At 35.7% G+C, this 22,441-nt stretch overlaps 1 long non-coding RNA gene across 3 annotated transcripts in view; it reads left to right on the top strand.

Moving 5' to 3' along the window:
* Window positions 1-14,341, top strand: part of LOC143255180 (uncharacterized) — a 113,539-nt gene extending 99,198 nt beyond the window's left edge. For 2 of the 3 annotated variants that reach the window (XR_013030457.1, XR_013030456.1), the window contains exon 4: window positions 14,113-14,341. This is a non-coding gene — a long non-coding RNA (uncharacterized LOC143255180). The remainder of the gene's footprint in view (window positions 1-14,112) is intronic. The other variant, XR_013030458.1, reaches the window with a different exon arrangement.
* Window positions 14,342-22,441: the final 8,100 nt, after the last annotated feature.

Below are 22,441 nucleotides of genomic sequence, written 5' to 3'. Positions count from 1 at the left end.
TTTTACATGTCTTCGTCACCAAAAGTATATTTTTAGGATACCATTTTGTCAGAAAAGCAAGGAGAAAAACGCTATAAGTTATGTAACAAACAATATATTTCATTTCGTTGAAGTAATATTATATAAAAAGTTATTTCAAAATCATAAGCGTAGTATAAAAGAAAGACACAATATAACAATCGCAGTAAATGACGAAGGCGAATTATTTTCAGTGTCAAATCACTGTAAATTGAAGCTGGTTTTTAATTGTATATATAAGTCACTCGATCATCTGAGCCATGCTGGTAATTGTTAGTTCGAATGTTGGTCGTGACCACAAGGTGTCGCATGTCACCACTTGCCCTTCATTATCCTGAGATTTACATTTGCGTCGAAGACTTCCCTGTTTATGAAAACTCGTTTTCGTTCGCTTCACCCCAGATAGACTTGAGTTATTATGACTACCAGAGAACTGCGTCACGCCCCCCTTGGCGACGTGATTGCTCAGGCGCATTTACTCTGATGACCAAAGTCGCGTCACATATATCTCTCCCGATGTTTGACTAGAGATAATTGTTATTGACTCTGAGATCATGTCAACTCACACTGACCGCAGCTTGTTCGTGCGTAATAAACGTCACATTGTACGACAGTTTCGTTTTTCAACAACGTTTTTAGCTACTTTATAGACTTATCCGTCTCTTTAAACCGCCACTCGTTTCGACTTGTTTTATCAGAATATTCGTAAAACCGCATTCGACTAAAAGCATTACGACACGAATTTGAAATGTAATCTACGAACTAGTCAGTTTTAAGGATTCCTGCGTTAAGTGTAAACCACCAGATTTTAGAGTAGTTAGCATCTTGTATAGTGTTAATTCTCTGCGGTGGAGACAGCAGATAACCAAATGTGGCTTTGCCCTAATGTACACACACAAAACATTCTTGTCTAACCAAATAGTGATATTACCTGTAGAGATTGGAACTTGAACCATAGACCTTTGGATTTACAATCCGGGCACATTAATCACTATAAAACGCATTGCCTTCGCCAGAAAGTATCTTAAATTAGAAGAAACGGAATCGCCTTTGCTGTAAAAACTTAACAAATCGTATCAATTATTAATAACACATTCACTGTGTTTGATAAAATGCTTTTCCCAAACGCAGCTTAGCAACAACAACAAAAACACACACCCAAAAACGAACATGAAAATGGTTTAATCTTTACTTATATTTATGTATGTATTGTTTGAATAATGTACTAACATACCTACTCTAGGTTATAAACGAGACACGTGTGTTTTCGTTTTTTCACCACCTGCTTACTGTTTATTTAGTCAGCAGGTGGTAACTAATACGCCTATGAAAATGTGAAACGTCAACGGAAATGAAGTTCGTATTAGATATACGGAATTTATATTTATTTCACCGAACGTTTCGTTTTCAAAATTATCCAGAAACGTCCTTTTCACACACTCCTATATTTACTAATAGGTCCCAGCATGGCCAGGTGGTTAAGACACTCGACTCGAACCCTGAGGGCTGCAAGTTTGATTCCCCGTCGCACCAAACATGCTCCCCTTTCAGCCGTGAGGACGTTATAATGTCACACTTATTCCCACTATTCGTTGCTAAAAGAGTAGCCCATGAGTTGGCGGTGGATGATGATGACCAGCAGCCTTCCCTTTAGTCTTACACTGCTAAATTAAGGACGGCTAGCGCAGATAGCCCTCGTGTAGCTTTGCACGAAATTCAATAAATAAACATTTACAAGTTTAGGAGTCAAGCAGTACAAGTGGTAGATGTTCGTGAAGAATCTGTAAAAGCGAAACATTCACTTTTCTAGAGGTTGGGGTCATTTTTGTATCATTTAAAAAAAAGTCTAAATTACCCCAGAGTCAATACTTTACATGTAAACGGCAACAGGAAATGCATAGAACACTTGTTTGTTTTGTTGCTTGTTTTAAACTGAAAATTAGTAAAGTATGTTTTTTTTTGTTTTTTACACTGTTCATCATACTTGTAAAGAAAGTACAACGATATAATTCTGTTAAGAATACGTTGTTTTCATCTTAGATGTATGATGGTGTAGTGGTGAATGAACTTATTCGGAGCACACACAATTTTAATTGTTCAACAGGTAGGTATAAAGAGAAATAGAATTGACACACGTGTAAAAAGGGACTGTATCTATGATATACAATTACGCTATTGGAACACTTATGATGGTGTGCATTTTTGAATGATTCAATTGGCTAGAAACTCCAGTGATTGTACCTTATAGTTGAAGTTTCGGATAGTAGATTTAACAGTGCTATTGAGACAGTGAAGTCGGTTTGGTCTAGTGGTCAGAGAACCCGAATGTAATTACAGCGTTTAATAGTTGGCATCCCGTTGCTCTGCACCTGGGAGCCGTGATTACGCTATAAGAGCGACGGTAAAAATCCAATATTCGGTCAAACAACACTAGCGCACGAAATGTTGATGAGTGCTGTCATCTAAGCTCACTTTTCCCCTGTGTTTTAGTTGGGACAGCTACGAACAGATAGTCGCTGCGTAGCTTTACGAGAAATTTCTAAATAAACAAACACAAATATATATAAAAAATAGGTTCTCTTCAGTTTCCTGACATTGTTGGATTTGCGTTGTGGTTCAATATAACCGTTCAGAAATGAGTTTAAAACAAGGAAAGGGTTGTATTAAAGGCAGAATATGTAAGTGATACGTGTGACAATCGAACAGGAAGATACTATGAAAAGTCAACGTAATGTTCTTTAGCATGCGTGTTAGTTTTATTGTTGTTAAACCACCAGTTTTAGTGTCAATAAACCCCCCGATCTATCACTATGTCAACAGATAAGGGTTTAAAATATTCAATTTCCAACCCAGATTAAATTGAATAAAACTTAAGTGCTGATATGGATTTGTTTTTATATTCTGGAGGTTGTAACATTCTCTCTTTTCAATTAAAATGGATGGAAATATTTAACACTATATATATATATGTGTGTGTGTTTATGTATATATACACACACACACACTTTAACGTCTTTTGAAATAATTTCCTTTTAACTCGATGCTTATTTTCCTTTTACCGTCTCGTGTGAGGTAATGATAACATGCACGGGTTATACACCAAAGTCATTAGACGTCGTCTTTTGTTTGTTTTTCAGATTGTTTTGTCCCTCGCTGGTACAGCAGTAAATCTACGGAGTTACAACGCTAATATCAGAGGTTGGACTCCCCTCGGTCGACTCAGCAAATAACCCGATGTGGCTTTGCTATAAGAAAACACACACACAATTTTTTTTAATAGTAAATTTAGATTTTGTTTCAGGCTCAACTTTCGTTTCTTTATGAAATTCTCTTCTAAACTGGGCTATTTTTTGTCGCTTGTTTTCTTTCTGTCTCTTATCTGATAAATTTGACTGTGGCTAGGTGTTGCATGTTTAAGACATTTTTTAGTTATTCCTATTGGAAATAATCAGATTTATTATCGTATTTTCGCCCAATAGCATAACCCCCCTTCTTGGTGAACTTGTTAGCCAATTAAAAATGAATAATATTTAGTATATCACGAGTTTCTAATCAATTTACGACTATTGTCAGCTGCACTTCTTGTTCTCTAGCAGTACTTGTTCCCCTCACCTTTCTAACTGGATTTGCCCCCTTGCTTCAACTTTACCCTACCCTACGCCCCGTTCCTGCTCTTTTACTGAGAAAACTTGGAGTGGGGTTATGAGGATTATTTCTCCTCCGCGGTCGTTCCTAGTGAAATACCGTTTTAATATCCGACTGAAATCTATGGGAAGGGCGGAGAGCGACGCAGGATAGAAGGCCTCCATGCCGGCAAAGGCCAGAGGTTAACTCTGGCCCAGTAGGAGTGTGGCGGCACAAGTCGCCCTCCGCACTGTACAGCCTCATTAACGTAACTCTCCCGCCGACATGGCCCCACGTGGCTGACAAGAGTGATATGTACGTGTAGTTATATACATGCTGCAGCTGATAAGGGTACTTGTGAAGGGGGAGGGGACCCCGCTATGAATAAAGTAACAATTAGGGTTTGGAATTGAAGATAAGAGATTTTCAGAGAAGTTTAAGTAAGTAAAGTACTAGTGTGTGTCTGAGTATATTGCTTCGCTTATTGCTATACAAAAATTACGTAACATTCTTTGAAGTTTATTTTTAATTAGTGATTAGATTTTCATTCGTGAAGAACAACTTTAGATGCTTTAACTCGTGTGTCGTTTTTCTAACTATTTTAAAAAGATATCAACGTTATGCAATATTTTTGAAGAAAACTGAAAGAATGCTTTCGTACTGTTGTAGTTTTTTTTTGTTTTGAGTACAAGGTTGCATGTTGTGCCAGTAACAGGGATCGAATCATGAAATTAAGCATTATATAAACCCTCAAGCTAATCCCTGTGCCAATTTTGCGTGAATTTTGAAGAGTGTGGTTAAAGAAAGAAAAAGAAACTTTGTTCTTAGCACTAAATTTCGAATAATGTCTAACGCCTTTGTATTTCATTGTCCACCCCAACCCAAAAAAAAAAATCGTGATTAAAAAATTGCTTGGGCAAAAAAATTTGGGAGAAAAATACATGAGGGGATATTTGTTCATCTAGTTTTTTGCCTAATATATTTTTGTGCATTTGCAAATTTTAGCTGACTAGACAGCTCAACATTGCATAATTATAAGATTTTACTACAAAGGCCAGAAGGCCCGGCATGGGCAGGTGGTTAAAGCACTCGATTCGTAATCCGAGGGTCGGGGGTTCGAATCCTTGTCACGCCAAACAAACATGCTTGCCCATTCAGCCGTATGGGCGTCATAAAGTGACGGTCAGTCCCACTATTCGTTGGTAAAAAGATTAGCCCAAGAGTTGGCGGTTCAAAACAAACCAAACCAAAGAAAGACTTGCAAATCACTTATGTAAACACAAACAAAAACTTCGCATGCAGAATTCACTGGAAAACGTCACACAACGTTTGTGTGAATAGATATATGGATGAGACTAGTAAGTAAAATATTTAATTATGTTTCACCGAAACTAGATTTTCAGACTCCGAACTGACGACACTTTATATAAATGGTTGTTGAATTTTAACCTAAAATTGACTTTAATAGATTGTTGCTTTCATGATGTAACGTGTTGTTTTATGTCCTTCTATACCTGTTTACGGACTTATAACCCGAAAATCTATGGTTTGATTCTCTTTGATAGAGAGAACACAGCCTTTTGTATATCTTTTCACTAAAACAGTTTTATGCCTTTTGGAAGTAATGTCCAATTTGGTTGTATGATTTTCTGCAAAACGTGTTTTCTATTACTTTTCTTTTGTGTTTATTTCATATTGTTTTAAGATTATCCTACCGTACGGCGATTAGGTGCACCCTCCATTTTCCGCTTATGTTGAATCAAACTGATTAACATTTTAACTTAAAACAGTACCTTCCTAATGAGAACTGCGTAAAAAAGATGGAGAAAAATCAATGCTTCCATCTTCGTAACGTAATGGCCTCCCAGTGGGACAGGGGTGATCATACAGATTTGCAACGCTAAAATCTGGAGTTCGATTTCACGTTGTAGCTACAGCCGATAGTGGCTTTACTTAAACAACAGCTTGATGTAATGAAATGTATACGTAATTCCAAAATGTTTACTCCTATTTTAGGCGCATATCTAGAGAAATTGGGTTTCATTTAAAAACACTTTAGGAAACTTGTATTCCAGGAGCTCGATAAAGGCCGACAACGAAATTTTAACTTGCCTATTAATAAAGCTATTATGTGAATACTTAGTGTATTAAAAACAAACTTTATTAAACGCGAAGAATAGCAAAGAATCTATGATCATTGGCCCGTCATTTCAGTTTCCTTTTCTTTGTGACCACTGGAGTGAAATAATCTGATAATAATATTAATTTCCGGACTTGCTAAAGAAACGATGTAAGCTTTATTATACCACACAGGATATCAAGGCAGACATTTGATTGTTAACGGAACAAAGAACAACACCTGCTCCTCGCCGTTTTCATGGAACATCGACGTCTTTTCTTCGTTGTTGTTGGACTTGTGTTATCCATTGTTTCCAATTTCACCTGCGCATTTGCCTGACTCGTACTATGATTTGTGATACATAGTTATTCAATACGTGAGCAAATCTTTCCAAATTGTGTGAATACACAGTTATATAACACGTGGTCAAATCTCTCCCAACTGTATGAATACACAGTAATATAACGTGGTCAGATCGCTGCTGCGTATATGAATATACAGTTACTCAAGGTGTGATTATATCTATACTAAACATGTGGATACGTGGTTACTCAACACATGGTCATGTCTCTACTGAGTGTGTGAATACACGGTTATTCGAAACGTGTTCATATCCCTTCTAAGTATGTGACGTTTCGTGCATCTGTGACTTGATGGGGTGAATGTGAATAGTAGCAATTCTATGCTAGGTGAGTCATAAAAACACCTAAAATTACACCTATACCTTAAACTTTTTTTATCATTATTCTGCTGGTTTCAACATAATGCTTATAAAAGTCCATATCGAAAACTTTTAAAATGTGTCAGAAAGCGATTCTTATAAAGTTCACTGGTGTGGTAGTAAAGGGGCAGATTAACTTTTAATATAAAAGATCTGGTGCATCAAATAAATGCGCTCGAGTCTCTCTTTAATTTGTTACTATCTGTACTCTGCCCACTACGGGTATCGAAACCCGGTTTTTAGGAGTGTAAGTCTGCAGACGTATCGCTGTGCCACTTGGTGACTCTGTTTAACAAATTGGAACATAGATGCCTTGTCTTTGATCTTTGGTGTAACAAGGATTTGCTTCTTACAAAGAGTAGTGGTAAGTAAAGGCTTTGTTCCTCATAAGAACTGACTAAACGTAGTTTACTCTGGACTACGTTAACGCGTTGGTGGTACTAGTGAATCTTTATTTTCCTTAAAATTGTTTTCTCCCACGTGTTACAAAACCTGTGTACTTGTTTATCGATTTGTATGTACAACTTTGGTACTTGTTGTTAAAAATATTATTAAATAAAGAAAGCATAATTAGTAAGAGTTGTAAAAAAAAAAAAAGAAAGAAAAAGAAAGCTGAGCGTGGCTGAAGGTTAACGTGGCCGAAATGTGGATTTGAGGGAACGTGTTTCGCATTCTATTGCCGCAGAATCGCGCTCCGCACTTTGCGGTCGTTGATGCGCTGTAAAATGGACGATCAAATTCGGCTATTCGTTAAGACAGCAGTATCTCAGTAGTTGACTATGGGTGCTGTACAGGGTGCCCCGTAAGTCCCTACCCATCCATATGTTATTATGTTATATCCAATTACGCATGTATTATAAACTTCTTTCTTTTTTTCAGATAAATGTGGCCGATGTAAGCCCATTTACACTTGAAGAGCGTATTGTGACAAGTACGTGGGTACATGAGCTAAGAATACTGATGACAGCACACAGATACACTGGATGCATAAGATATATGTATGGGTAGGGACTTACAGGCCACCCTCTACATTAGTCAGCTGCCTTCTATTTTATGTGATCAAAATTAGGAGCAGCTATGTACGGACACCTTTTGTGGAGCTTTGCGCGAATATTAAAAAAAAACGAAACAAAAAATGTTTTGTAAAAGTATCTGTTTTTGAATGATAGGTCTGTATAAATTATTTCTTGAAGACGTAGCTGCTGAACGCTAATGCCAAAAATATGCACAGAAAGTTTTATTTATATAATATTGAGTCTCTTCTTTAAGGCCCGGCATGGCGAGGCGGGTTAAGGCGTTCGACTCGTAATCTGAGGGTCCCGGGTTCGAATCCCCGTCGCACCAAACATTCTCGCCCTTTCGGCCGTGATGACGTTATAATGTGACGGTCAATTCCACTATTCGTTGGTAGAAGAGTAGCCCAAATGTTAGTGGTGGGTAGTGATGACTAGCTGCCTTCCCTCTAGTCTTACACTGCTAAATCAGGGACGACTAGCGCAAACAGCCCTCGTGTAACTTTGCGCGAAATTCAAAACGAACCAAACCATTACGAGAATATATGTCATAAAAATAATGATTTATTTATTTGTTTCTTATAGAAAACAAACAAACTCGATATTTTGACCAACTAACGTGGGATTTGGCGGAAAGATACGTTTCTGCAGGTCCACTAATTCTACTGGCAATTATGTATTTTGCGAAGTCCAGAGAGTAAGTCAAGAATGTCTTGTAGATGGCAGCGTATTAGGTATTGTAGTTTTCGAGACAGTTAGAGAAGGTATAGCTAGTTTCATTATGAGAAAGAAACACGAGGAGGTGGCAGATTGTCTAAGGCTTCTAGAATATATGAAAATGTCTAAAGCTGAGACTCGTCTCTGTGGCACTGTATATGTGTGTAGATATATATATGTGGTATAGCACTCGTTATGTGGACATCGTGCAGTCATTCATAGTGCAAACGACATTAATGGATAAAACAGGAGGTGCAGCTGTTGAACAATATGTAAATGATAATGAAGGACTAATCTAAATTTAAAGTATTATCTTGTAAAGTTTAGGGTTAGTGACTTTGTGAAGCATTGTTGGAAGATACAGTGTATCCAAGGTTTTCTGTAATGCTGGTGAAAGAATATTTTCAGTTTCAACAGTGAAATATTATGCAAGTAGTGGATTTTTTTTACGACGTGGGAGTGACGGTGAGGTTGCACTATGTTTGAGTGAAAACACGGTTATATTTGATTTTTTTTTTTTTTCTGGTAATAACTATGAAAGATGTTTTTCATTGGATCCAGTCAGAATGAAGATGTTATAGGTGTTAACAGATGATAAACTTGGTGTATCCAGCGTTTCATTTGGCAATGATTTAATATTTCCAGTCATACATATTAAAATTATTTCTAAGTTTCATGTTTTACAAAATATTTCTAAACTTGGTACAGATCTAAAATCAGACTTCCATGGAGTACTGTTACAATGTTACAAGTGTCGTCATTTCCGTTTTGGTTGTTTTTGGTACAGTATTGTGTTTGGCCTCTTTCATCTCCCCGAGACTATTTTACCAGACAGTGGATTGGAAATTCCGAGGCTTGCACCTTTTACTACTTAAAACAAAATCACGCTCTGCATTTTGTGACTGCGAGCGCGTTATAAAGGTGACAGTCACACCCCACTAATCGATTAGGTAGTCCCCGAGTTGGCAGTTAGCGGTGTTGACTAGCTGCTTTCCCTTTAGTTTACCATTTCTAAATTAGGAATGGCTAGCGCAGATAGCTCTGTAATAGCATTTTACAAAATTCTATAAAAGCAAAATCAAAGTGAGTTCGTCAGTGAAATATTTTCAAGCCAGTAATACTTCACGTGACGTTCAAAAGGTATTGCAGGATGGAGAATAGATGGTTTATTCATCAGTTACATTTCTCTTGATACGTCTTATGAATTATAAATAAATACTGTCAAATACAACGTGAGACAAACAATACACAAGATGTAGATTTTTAATCTAAATATACAATATAGTAGAAATGACTAATAAGCATCGAAGTTTGTTATTTGTATGTGACAGAAACTAATAGTAGCATATATAAAAATATATATATATATTCGTGTCACTGCAATTTTACAGTAGTTAATCCTGTGGCAATATCAGGTGTACTGGTAACGTTATTAATTAATAGTGGTACACCTGAGAATGCCACAGCATTAAATACGGTAAAATTGCAGTGACATGAATATAAATTGTTTATATATGTACACTGAAGTACAAATCATGCAATAAACGTTAATCATTGCATACGACGTTTTTACTCTTTTACGTTAATAAGTGCTATTACTGTTTCATGGTAGGACGTTCAAGTAATCATAACATTTAAGTAATTCTTAACGATTCCTTCATTAATATTCATGAAAGATAAGAATAAAAATAAATAAATAATTTCGTTGTGAGATCAGTTCCAAAACAAAAACAATAATAACTAACATGGCAACCTTCGTGTTGCAGCTTTGTTAATTATAGCAAGCATTTGCACTCCTGAGATTTGTGCTCATTAAAACTATTAAACGTAGAAACACACATAGCCATTAGGCCTACCTTAATATGGGACCCCCCGATGGATAATATATGCACCATTATCAGCTGTATGGGGTAAATTACACCTTGTTTACTTGGACTTGATGCACATAATGGATTACCAACTACTGAAGAGCGGGGAGGGATAGTAGCTCGAAGACCAATTACCGTTCAAATTCTAAACCCGTAATGAGCAACCAGAAAAAAAAAACAACCATTAATATAGTACAGTAATTTTTTTTTACAATTTCATTGTTAGAAAAAGCAAGTGTAGCATACTGATAAGACCACAGATTTAGAAATGCCCAGTTTGTGAATATATGCATTTTTTTTTTATTTTGTCTAAAATCAAAATGCCCCCTGACGGCCTAGCAGTAAACTTGAGGATGTACGTAATATGCCGACAGTTTTGCATCGGTGCTGTTAAGTTAAAGAAACAAAATTTAAAGAAAATATATTTTTTTAAATTTTCGTTTTGTGTTCAGATCTTTTAAGTTCACATTTGAAATTTTGATAAATATTCCTTTCCAAACCCTGAATTTGTCATTAACTTACGTGTTAACATTAGATATCTTATTTTCTCAGACTAATCGAATTGCGATAAATGCTTTTTTTCAGTTTTTATTTTTAAAATATCGACTTTTTTAAGTAACTTCTATCATACATTGTTCTTACTGAGAAGATTTAGCCTCATTTATTACAAAACACACTATAAAGAATTGACCTAAACAGTGAGTGAAACCGTTTATTCTCTAACTACAAAATACAGGAAGCAAGTTAGTGATTAGTGGGATTAGCTGTGATATTAAATGTTTTTCTTTGCATTATTGTGTGAATCGTCCCTATAACGAACAAAGCCACAGAAAAACGAGCAATTTGCTGCATAAACAATTTTTAAAATGTCTCTGAAAAGCAGAATAGATTCATCGATTATTGTGGGATTAAATTATTTTAGTTTAGTTGAAACGCGTCACTCCATGCATACATAGGTTATCCTAAATAACTTATTTGTCTGAAGCCAGCCGCGTGAGAGGTTTAAAAATAGCTTTTAAACATTTCATAAAGATACGCCCTATATTTTTAAGGGCTATTTGTTCTGTTTTTTATATTTTTTAACAACGCACGATGACTAAAACGTAACAAACAATTATCTGTTTGTAAATTCGAATCTGTCAAAATTAAATCCACCATTAAATTGAAAATATTTCTTAAAATTTACGAGAAAACAAACATACAAAATCAAACGAGTTATCACGCCACACAGAGGGTTAGTTGCCCAAATATCATTCCTGGTTTCGAACTGAGGGAAGACAGCAACAACCAGCACCAGCTCTTCAATGTGGTTCCAACTTTTGAAGCACTTTTTTTTTCTTCCCGGAAACGGGTTGTGAACCATGAATATCTTGACTCATAGTCCAGGCACGCGAATCTCTGAATACAAGTCTTTATACAGTTTAGTACTTGAAACAATTAGTAAATATTTATTCAATGGAATATCTTATCTAAACTGTCTTGTTCTTATTTCCTACTTGCTATGTACATATACAGAGACAGGGGAGGGGAAAATATTTTTTGCTTTCCTTTTTAAAATTTAACGAGGGCAGAAGCCATGGTGGTTGGAACCTCCCCTCTTGTCCCCGCAACTGGTCTCTTGCCCAATTTCATTAACTATCTCTGAAAGTGGTAGCGTGGTGTCACTTGGTCGTCCTTTTGACTTATACACGCATACAAATAAATAAATTAAAAAATATAGTTGCAGCGTTAAACTCTGATGATATAAAAAAGACACCGACGCTGAGCAGTCCTGTTAGTCCAACGATCCTTGTAGAACTTTGTGGGTGGGAACTTCACAGTTCATAACCACTGTCCTCATTAGAGCCAACGATTCTTCCAGCTGTAAGGAAACCAGTGAGGATTTCTTTAGTTGCCAAAAAGTTCTTTTCGTGTTTTTTTGTGTCCTTAACACACATTGAATTAAACTCGAAGTAACTCGAACCTTCCACAACAAAAAAACAACAACAACTAATTCATATATTTTTTTATTTGCCTAAATACACGTTTGTGAAACGCAGCTTATTGGTGTTAGTTAACTACATTTGTTTCTTGTGTTTATTTGTTTATGCATACAGCATAGCTATGTTGAAAATAATAGCCAACATAAATAATCATCAGTGAATGTATCAACCACATCAACTGAGAAGCAACATTGTCACCTAAATAATCGGTTATACGTGTTAAATCAAGAGGGGAATCTTCAGTAGCCGTGGGTGTAATTAGATATCTAATCGGTCAAAAGATAAAAGTTATGAGCTTAAAGTTTATACTTGTAAAGAAGAAAGTAGAAGTCATTCTATAAGCATTTATGTAGCGGTAGTTTGTTGTTACAAATGCAGTTAGTGCTGAGAGGTGTGCAGAGAGCTTTATGTAACTTATTCCAGAAATTAACGTGTACAGATCTAGAAAGTGAAACATTTCAACCAATAGCGATCTTAATTCACATTGGCTTTTTAAACATTTTTTCGATACAATTACTTACAAACACGCACAGAGTTTGATATATTTGTTACTTTGTTTTTATTTCTTTAATACAGAACTGTGTAGTTTGGGTTATGAGAAAATCAGGAATTCGGCTAAGCAGTGCGGGAGAGAATTGTTTGAATTAATTGGTTATGTAGAAATAATTACCCTGATTACTGCTGGTATTCTCTATATGTTTAACAAAGCGAGGCCATACGGTTTTTATTGTTCAGTTGTTTGTTGTTTGTTTTTCCATTATTCACACAAAACTGTGCAAAGGCTCTGTGCTAGCTGTTCTTAATTCTGAAACGATAAACTACAGAGAATGCATGAAGTCAATAGCATCATGGCCAACTCTTAGGCTATTGTAATCAAATAGTTGGTTTAACCATCATCTTTATAATGCACTTCTGACATCGAAGAGCGTAACGTGTTTTTTTTGTTTTTTTAAGTGGAAGGAATTATCAGGATGCGAATCATGGACCCGCGGCAAAGCCGTAGGAAGCAGTAAGGGGATCAGACCATGGCCTGGCCAATTTTTCGTAGCATTTTATAACTTACATAGTTAAAATAGCTCCAGGTTCAATTTCATGACATTGAGTAAAAAATAATATCCTTGAGAGCTTGCTCTCTGACCCCTTTATAAATGACATGCTTTGCATGCCTATAGTGTGCTTTTAGTTGTAGCAATGACCTGACCACTCCAAAATTAATTCCTATGGCAAAGCTCGAATGCACAATCTTGCATACTAAACACTAGACCACATCCCCAGCTCTCAATTTGTTTTTGTTTTTTTTACAATGAGTATTGTAATTAGAAGTGGTGTAAAATTATTCACCTTTATACCGTATGTGAACGCAGTAGTATTCTGTGTTAAAAAGTCGGTAAGTTTTTGGATAATTAATTGTCTTTAACGCGTTGTTGTCGCTGTTGTTTGCCTGTATGGCATTATCGAAGGGCAAGGAGGTAGATACACAAATCGAATACAGTCGCAGCTATAGAGAATCGGATAATTTAACAAACAGATAAGTAAGTATCTGGGGAAGAAATAATTTTGTGTGAAATAACTACGATATAACTTGGTAGAGTGTAAAGCATTAAAGATGAAAAAATAACAACACAAAACAACTCCAGTGTTATTAATACAGAAATATCTATATCTATACCGGTCTACATAAAAGATCCAATATTAATAACGAAGAAATAAAACAAATGGCCAGTATTAATAATAAATAAATATTTTACGTGAAAAAGAACTGACAGAACCATGAAAGCAACTATTAATGCACCGTTAGAACATATGTAGTTTTAATTAATTATTATCTAGAATTATTTATAAGAATCTTAAAAAACTAATAAACTTGCATAACAACTGTTATTTTCTGTAATGTTTATTTGAATAAATAAATAGTAGTATCTTGTTATTATTATTTATAGTTTTGTTGAAGTGAGAAAGGTGAAAATTATCCATTTAACTGAAATGTAACACAAATGATTAGATCTCTATTCTTTCATTGTTTGTTACATCACTTCTACAATTGGCGCAGTTTATTCCAGAAGTCTCCAAGAACAGTTTGAAAATGTGTCCCTGTTTTCCAAGAAAAATCATAGCGTTCCCGTCAAGAATCCGAAATATTTGAGAAGTTAACACCATTTCTTCAGTCAGTACGGTCTGTATTGGAAATACAAGACAATCCAGAGAAGTTCATCAAAGCGTAATGCCCTTAAGTGCACTTCAGGAGAGCTAGGAAGTCTGCAAGTAACCTGTAGACAAAACTGGTTTTCACAATGATTTGACAGATGTGTACAATATCTGAGATCATTGTGAAAGCTGATTTTGTTGTCCTATCATCAAAGATTAGATGTTGAAGCTTTCAAATGGATCCTGGAAGGAAGATTATACTGTATGTAATACCTAATACGTCACCGAATTTGTATTCTTTGACAAGGAAGATAAATGTCACTGTTAGATATTGTTTTATACTGTGCTATTATGTTCTCAGTTTAGCATAATTTGAAAATAAACTGTAAAGAATAGATAGCTCAAATATATGGTAAAGTAATATTCAAAATGTTTTGTCAGTATTGTTATCCGTGCGAAAAACTACTATGTGAAATATTCTTCCTGTGACCTTTGACACTCCTGGGAGGCCTGACATGGCCAAGCGCGTAAGGCGTGCGACTCGTAATCCGAGGGTCGCGGGTTCGAGCCCGCGTCGCGCTAAACATGCTCACCCTCCCAGCCGTGGAGGCGTATAATGTGCGGTCAATCCCACTATTCGTTGGTAAAGAGTAGCCCAAGAGTTGGCGGTGGGTGGTGATGACTAGCTGCCTTCCCTCTAGTCTTACACTGCTAAATTAGGGACGGCTAGCACAGATAGTTTTCGAGTAGCTTTGTGCGAAATTTCAAAACAAACAAACAAACACTCCTGGGCGACGTCAGATTAAAACGTTCAGTACCTGTATTCTCAAGACAGCTGGTATGGGTATTTAAAACTTTTTAATTAAAATAAAATATAGAACAACGTTTCGTCATCACCTGAATGATTTTGGTATCTGTAAAACTTGACCATACCCTTTAATTTCAGCTTTAACTAAATCTGCCAAATTCATGAAGTGCCAGAGTGGCACATCTGATCCATATCACTGTAAGCTGTGCCAGTTAAGCTTTGTTTGTAGTTAAGCACTAAGCTACTCAGTGGGCTGTTTGTGCTCTGCCCACCACTGGTATCGAGACCCGGTTTCTAGGGATGTAAGTCCGAGGACGTACCGCTGTGCCATTGGGAGGGGGCTGTTAAGTTTTAATACATGTTCATGGAAGTGGGTGCAATAATTGTGGATAAGAACCTGATCTTTCAAAACAAGATAGTAGTATAACAAGATCTAGAATTCTTACTTTCATGTTTATATGAAAGAAAACACTTAACTTCGCTTAAATTCTGTTTCTGATATATTTTGTTTGTTTTTTCTGAGCGATCGCTGAATCATCTAAATCAAAGTGAAACGGTTGAAACTTATTTAAATATTTTTAACGTTCTACATTTTATCTGCTGCGTGAAGTGTTGGTTTAGACTTTTTTTAAGGGTTTGTGTAAATTTTCCATTTTAAACGTCTTGTTACGCTGAAACTTCAACTAATGTAGGAAAAACAGACTTTGAGAAAAGAAGTTGCTGACTATGGAAATTTTGCTGTGTTTCAATATAGGGACGTCATCAAATCTATTTCACGTGGTCTAAGACTGCTATTATGGATCATTTCTTTCTCTCTTTTTCTTTCTTTCTTTTGTCAAAACCTCCTGGCTTTCAAAATACGTTACTAACTTAAATAAATCCAAGTACTTAGATGTTCTACACTAGAGTATAAACATAGACGTCGTACATTACTTCACTAAGACAGCTTTATTCAATAATTTCGCTCCAAGACGCCCTAAGGGTCTGGCCAGCTTGACAGCATCTTCAGGTTTATTCGTTTTTCATGACCACTTGTATACAGAAACTATGTATGGTTCTCTCAGTATACATTTTTTAAAATACTCTGTATCTAGCATAGGCTTACCAGCATACCCAAATACACTATGTTCAATTTTTGTACACGTTATTAAAACCACTTACAAATTTCTATAAAAACTTTAATTGTGTGTGTACAGAATAGAGTTGAAAATTATGCCCTACTGATAGTTTGGCCAGAGTAAATTTAGGGGCTTCTCCCTCATCAGTAGCACAGTGGTATGTCTGCGGACTTGTAACGCTATAAACCGCATTTCGATACCTGTGGTGAGCAAAGTACAGATAGCCCATGTTGCAGCTTTGCTTAACTACAGACAAACAAACCTCTCTCCAAAACATGAACTGTATTTGCTATTTTTGGTAAGAACTGTGTTTGAGGAGTTGCTTTACTTTTGTGCTGAAGCTGTGTGTATGTGTGTAATGTTCGAACAAAATACATTGCAGGAATTATTTGTTTATTTTCAAATCCCCGTCACACTAAACATGCTCGCCCTTTCAGCCGTGGGGGAGTTATAAAGTTACGACCAATCCCACTGTTCGTTGGTAAAAAAGTAGCCCTAGCGTTGGGTGGTGATGATTGTCTTACACTGCTAAATTAGGGACGACTAGCGCAGATAACCGTCGTGTAGTTTTGCGCGAAATTAAAAAAAAAACAAAGAAATAAACAAACATTTCTATATATTTATTCAAAGCAGTTACATTTTTGCTCCTTAAGGTCATCTGAGGGCAACTCAGCGGTGTCTAATTCGCCCAACACCAAATAAAATTACAGTAAGGTGTATCAGATGATTAGCTGAGCCTAACAAATGCAGAGATGTTGAGATATCGCGTGGTGATCTGAATGTCAGCTACAAGAAGTAATATCTATAACGCATTTAGAGACATTATAATTATGCCTGTATAGCATATCTGTTGTTTTTAAAAACCGTTTTTTGATCGACTGTTCAAATTATATCACTTATTTCAACGCAAACAGAATAGCACATTTTTAGTAGTGCTTAAAATACGATCCATTGGCATTTAATGGCTGGAAGCACGTGATGAGAAGTAATGATTTTCATTTCATCTTTTTGTGTACTGTTTGTACTTTTATTGTAATTTGCTCGAGGCGGTGTGATGGTGTGGGAAAAGTGCTCTTGGCAGTGGTTAGGTGCTTTAGAAGGGCTAATATCATCCAGAGGTAATTGAACGTTTATCTCGATAATGGCCACACTACAATGTTACATTTCCATCCTGGATCAACGAGCACGAAGAAAGTGGTATTCTTTGTCCAGACTAATTACTAAATATCAGTGTGAATATCTTTGAAGGGCAAATCTGAACAACTGACCTTCACCATTATGAGCCAACTACAGACCGTTCTGAATGAGGCTGCAATCGACAAACAAACATTTTGTGGAATTATCTTCTTTTGAATTATTTCTGAAATTGTTGTTGTTTTATTAAACGAGTTTATTTGTTTTTAAGTAGAAAGCACAAAAGGACTGTCTGTGCTCTGTCCTTTGCAGGTATAAAAAAGATTTTTAGTTTGAGAAATCGTCAAATTTTACTGCTAAGTCAACAGGTGCGTTATTAAATGGATAGAACTAATACATTGGTCGTTGATCTCGAGTTTGTTTGTTCTTGTTTTTTAGGTTAGTTACGTTTCGTCACTACACTGCTATTTTTTTGTAATATAATTTATCTCACATTTGAAATTTCAGTTGACACAGCCTTCATTCCAATTTCAAAATGGTGACTTGCAAAATATACAGCAGGAAGTCATTTTGGGTACAGTAGTTTTTAAGTTTCTTTTGATTTTTGTAGTAACGGGGTTAATACGTTATTTAAAAACAAAGTTTCACGATGCTTCCCAACTTCATAATTTTTCCAAAACTGGGTCAGTATTATGTATTTATTTGTAAACCTTTGGTTATCGGCATAAAATAACTTTAAGTGAAGAATGTCAGTAAACTCGTATGTAGTGAATTTTTAGAAAAAAAATCAATGTACTTTCTTTCATTTATTGCTCTTCCCAAACTTCCAAGGATCAAACCATGAAACACGTGGCATGGCCCACCCATCTGGCTCTAAAAGGGAGCTCAATTAAGTAGATTAATGTTATCCAAGATGACAAAAACAAAATTCAACGAGCAATAAATGAAAGAGAAAAAATTACATTTTGTATCAGTCCATTTCACCGTTATTCCAAATTTTAACTGTATAGTACAGAAAATAACAACTTCTCAGGCTAAGTGTTGTGTTGGAATTAAAAAAAAAAGGATGGAAAATAATTTTTCAGTATCTTTATCGTAACCAATATGACGACATTTAAATTGGGCACCATCTTTAGGCAATATCCAACATCTTGTGTTTATATGAATAATTAACTTTAGAAAGTGCTTATAGAATGTACCGTAACTCCTCAGATCTTAGCCGTGGGACGATATTGTATTTAAAATTATTTTTACAAATTTCAGACTTAAAATAATGTTTAGAGAACTTAGCAAGTATTATTTAGATTAATTATGAGCCAAACGTTTATAAATTGGCCGAAATAGAAATAAATATCTGATGAATTTAATGACGAATTGATTGGACTTTTGTTCCTCATAAAGCACGCAGTTAATTAACATTTCAATGTCTGTAAGATCATGTAGCTCAGCCATTGAATACTGTTATATATTTAGTTAACTTTTAGCGATTCAAAAATAGTTTGCAGTTGTTAATTCAGAAAGGCTATGTTTATTTAAACACTCCAAGAGTTATTACAATACGTTTGTGTTAAAAAGCTAACTCGGAGTAGATGCGTTAATTATTCCCATTACTCATCCTTTCCAGAAATCGCCATTAACACTTTAGATACATCTCTTAAAGTATTTGACAGTTCTGTGTGAAAAGTTGAAAGTGGAAAAATCCTTCATTCAGACTTATCTATAATTTAAAGCGAAAAGGATGAGTGCTGCTAACTTTATATAAAGTAAACACTGAAAAACTACGATTGCTTGAAGTATCTGTCTCACACAAATAGCAGCTTGTTCTCATGTGAAAGAAACTGACACAGGGGTTAGAAAGTTGATTTACAAAACTGTGCTCGTGCTCCGAAGAAGAATACGTTAATATGTGTTTTGAGTCATTTTAAAATTTTCGCCATGATATTTTTGCCCTGTAACTGGATAAATGAAATTATGACATTAATGAGGCATACCCGCCTTTTACGAATTATTTTTCATTATTGAGATTTGTTTGCGTATATCTGCCTAAAATTGTATTAATGTTTATGGTAGAGTTTATAACTATTGCATCGAATATTTTAATGGCATATTCCAAATCTTCGTTTTCAATCGTCTTTCACCACATCCCCGTTGACTCAGCAGTAAGTACGAGGAGTTATAATGCAAAAATTCACGATTCGATCCGTACTGTAGACTGTTTCGTTTAACGACAGACAAATGAACGTCATATCTAAGCGATGTGAGAACACTTAACCCATCAGCTTTCGTACCAAAAACAGGTTTCTTCTACTGATATATTATTTTAATATATTTCAAATTACTAAGGGAGTTCTCTAACCATTACAGAAATATATGTGTATGTGTGTATATGGTTTGTTTTCGTAGTTTTCTTTTCCAAATTATTTCCATACTGAGTACTTTTGGTTGAACGATGGGCTTAACAATTAATAGCTACATGAGGCAACAAAACTACGACTAACTGACTCAGAACAGCTTACTTAAATCATCCGTGGTTAATTGAGAACAGTTGAGAAAATCCTCTAATTGAAATTAAACTAATTTAAAACCTATACATAACATGACTTGTTCAGAACTGCTTATGTGCTATGTTAAAACCCATGAAAACTGCTTATTAAGCTCATATTCTCTGATTAAATGAAAGCTGATCATAAAACCCAAACCGTGACAAGTTAAAAACTGTTTATAGAACCCATAACTGTATATCTATGACCAGCTGGAATCCACTTATAATAGTTTATTCCATAATATCTATGGCCCGGCATGGCCAGATGGTTAAGGCACTCGACTCGTAATCCGAGGGTTGCAGGTTCGAATCTCCGTCACACCAAACATGTTTGCATTTTCAGCCGTGGGGGCGTTATTATGTGATGATCAATCCCACTATTCGTTGGTAAAAGAGTAGTCCAAGAATTGGCGGTGGGTGGTGATGACTAGCTGTCTTACACTACTAAATTAGGGACGGCTAACGCAGATAGCCCTCGTGTACCTTTGCGCGAAATTCAAACCAGACCATAACATCTTGAGAAATGTAATTTAAAAATCCATCCTTTAAATGCTTAAGAATTTTCATTACAAAATAGTTATTATGAACAGCTGTAGTTTACATAAGTAAATCAACTCAGATCAAAGGATAGAGGGGAAATAACTTCATTCAACGGAACTAAATAAGGAAGCGATTGAAAAAACTAACGAGGTGTCAGTTTGGATATTTATGTGGCTAATAAGCTTTCGTATTAGGTTGAATGTTAAAGGTGAATTTTTGGAGGAGTCATAAATCTGTTTAACCGTACTTATTATAAAGCTGTACAAGTAATGGCATCAACAGTTTCTCTTGAGGACATATGACATCTTTATTTCCATGTGTATGTTTATCAAATATAACATTGTGGGTCACTAAAAAACTCGCCATTCGTTTGGATATAAAGCTAGATGAAAGGTTTGATCGAGTAAGTAACGTTATCTACTCTGTGTTAATTGCTGCACTGGATCATCATCTGTTTTTTATAGAACAAGAAATGCATCATTAAATAATAAATACGTTCTACAACTATGTTCTTGAAATGTAAATTAATTCAGTGGAGAAGCGAAGGTCAGGGGTGTGTCATGTCATCCAGTCAAATGACCTTTTAAAACAACTTATTGGCTCCATTTTTACTATTGTGTTTGAAGTTAGTTATAGAAAAGGCCTGGCATGGCCAAGCGCGTAAGGCGTGCGACTCGTAATTCGCGGGTTCGCGCCCGCGTCGCGCTAAACATGCTCGCCCTCCCTGCCGTGGGGGCGTATAATGTTACGGTCAATCCCACTATTCGTTGGTAAAAGAGTAGCCCAAGAGTTGGCGGTGGGTGGTGATGACTAGCTGCCTTCCCTCTAGTCTTACACTGCTAAATTAGGGACGGCTAGCACAGATAGCCCTCGAGTAGCTTTGTGCGAAATTCCAAAACACACAAACAAAGTTATAGAAAAAAAACGTGGTTATCATATCAGTTACTTAAGTATCAACCTTGTTAACACTTTGTGACTACTGGGAGAGATTAAGAGGTAAGCTAGCTATTGCTTTTATGTAATCTGTGGACTCACGTGTAATTAGAAACATCAAAGTAACTCTGAATAAACGAAATTATCTTCTTAAAGATATTTTCTTTTTACAAACAGCGATACTATCTGACGCTTAAAACTAACAGACATTTTACCTTACACTTAAGGTTTTAGAACAGGCCTCTTTCCTGTCGTAAATGGAAGTACCAACTTAAGTTCTGAAAATGTGGGATATATATATATCGCACCAAGATATAAAGTGCTGTTGAGCGACCTTAGACCATAATCAGTTATTTTAAAGATACTTTAAATTTTTATGAACGTTCCCTTTTCATTGACTCTCACAACAGTTCTTAAAACACAACTTGTACAGCTTTGAAACCTGAAAGTGTTATAATAAATGAAATTAAGTGCTGTCTTTTATATTTTTATACTTTTAAATGAATTACCTAGCAAAAAATATTTAATTTTAATAAAGAATTTTAGGTAAGTAAAACTCTTCGTAACTTGTATATATTTATTAAACAAATTTTTGAATAATGTTCGTGGAATCAGTCTCGATTAACGTCATTTGGCCAAAACGTTTGTTAGACGATCCAGGACTCCTAAAATTTTGTTTTTATCATCAGGCTTATGTATTTCGAAATTTCGTTCTTTACACCTGGCGAATTTTGTATCATAGATTAGTCCTTGAAATGTCATCCTGAACTAGGTAGTCGATCCCCAGTTTTGCTCTGTGAATTGTTATTTGCCTTCACATCAAAAGGAAGTATAACTAAGTAAAGCTAGTAATGGCTTAGCTAATTTCATTTATTAATCAGGGCTGTTCTAATTGCATCCTCCTTTTTTTGTATTCTGATATCCTAGCAGTAAGCCTGAAGGCTTATAACGATAGAAATTGGGATTCGATCATTTCAACAAACATCGTTCAGACTGCCAGTTGTACAGTTTGCTCTGAGTAAATAAATAAGCAGTCCCTGCTTTGTAGAAGCTAGGTGTGAAAGTACAACAACAACAACAACAAAAGTTTCACCGCATCTAGTTAACTTCTTTTGTTCTGCCGTTTTTGTTCTTAGGATAGATTAAAAAAAACTCGCAG

This window comes from Tachypleus tridentatus, chromosome 7 (genome assembly GCF_004210375.1).
Source record: "Tachypleus tridentatus isolate NWPU-2018 chromosome 7, ASM421037v1, whole genome shotgun sequence".
Classification (NCBI taxonomy): domain Eukaryota; kingdom Metazoa; phylum Arthropoda; class Merostomata; order Xiphosura; family Limulidae; genus Tachypleus; species Tachypleus tridentatus.
Note: the sequence above shows the minus strand (reverse complement) of the source record. Positions and strands in the feature narration are given on the sequence as shown.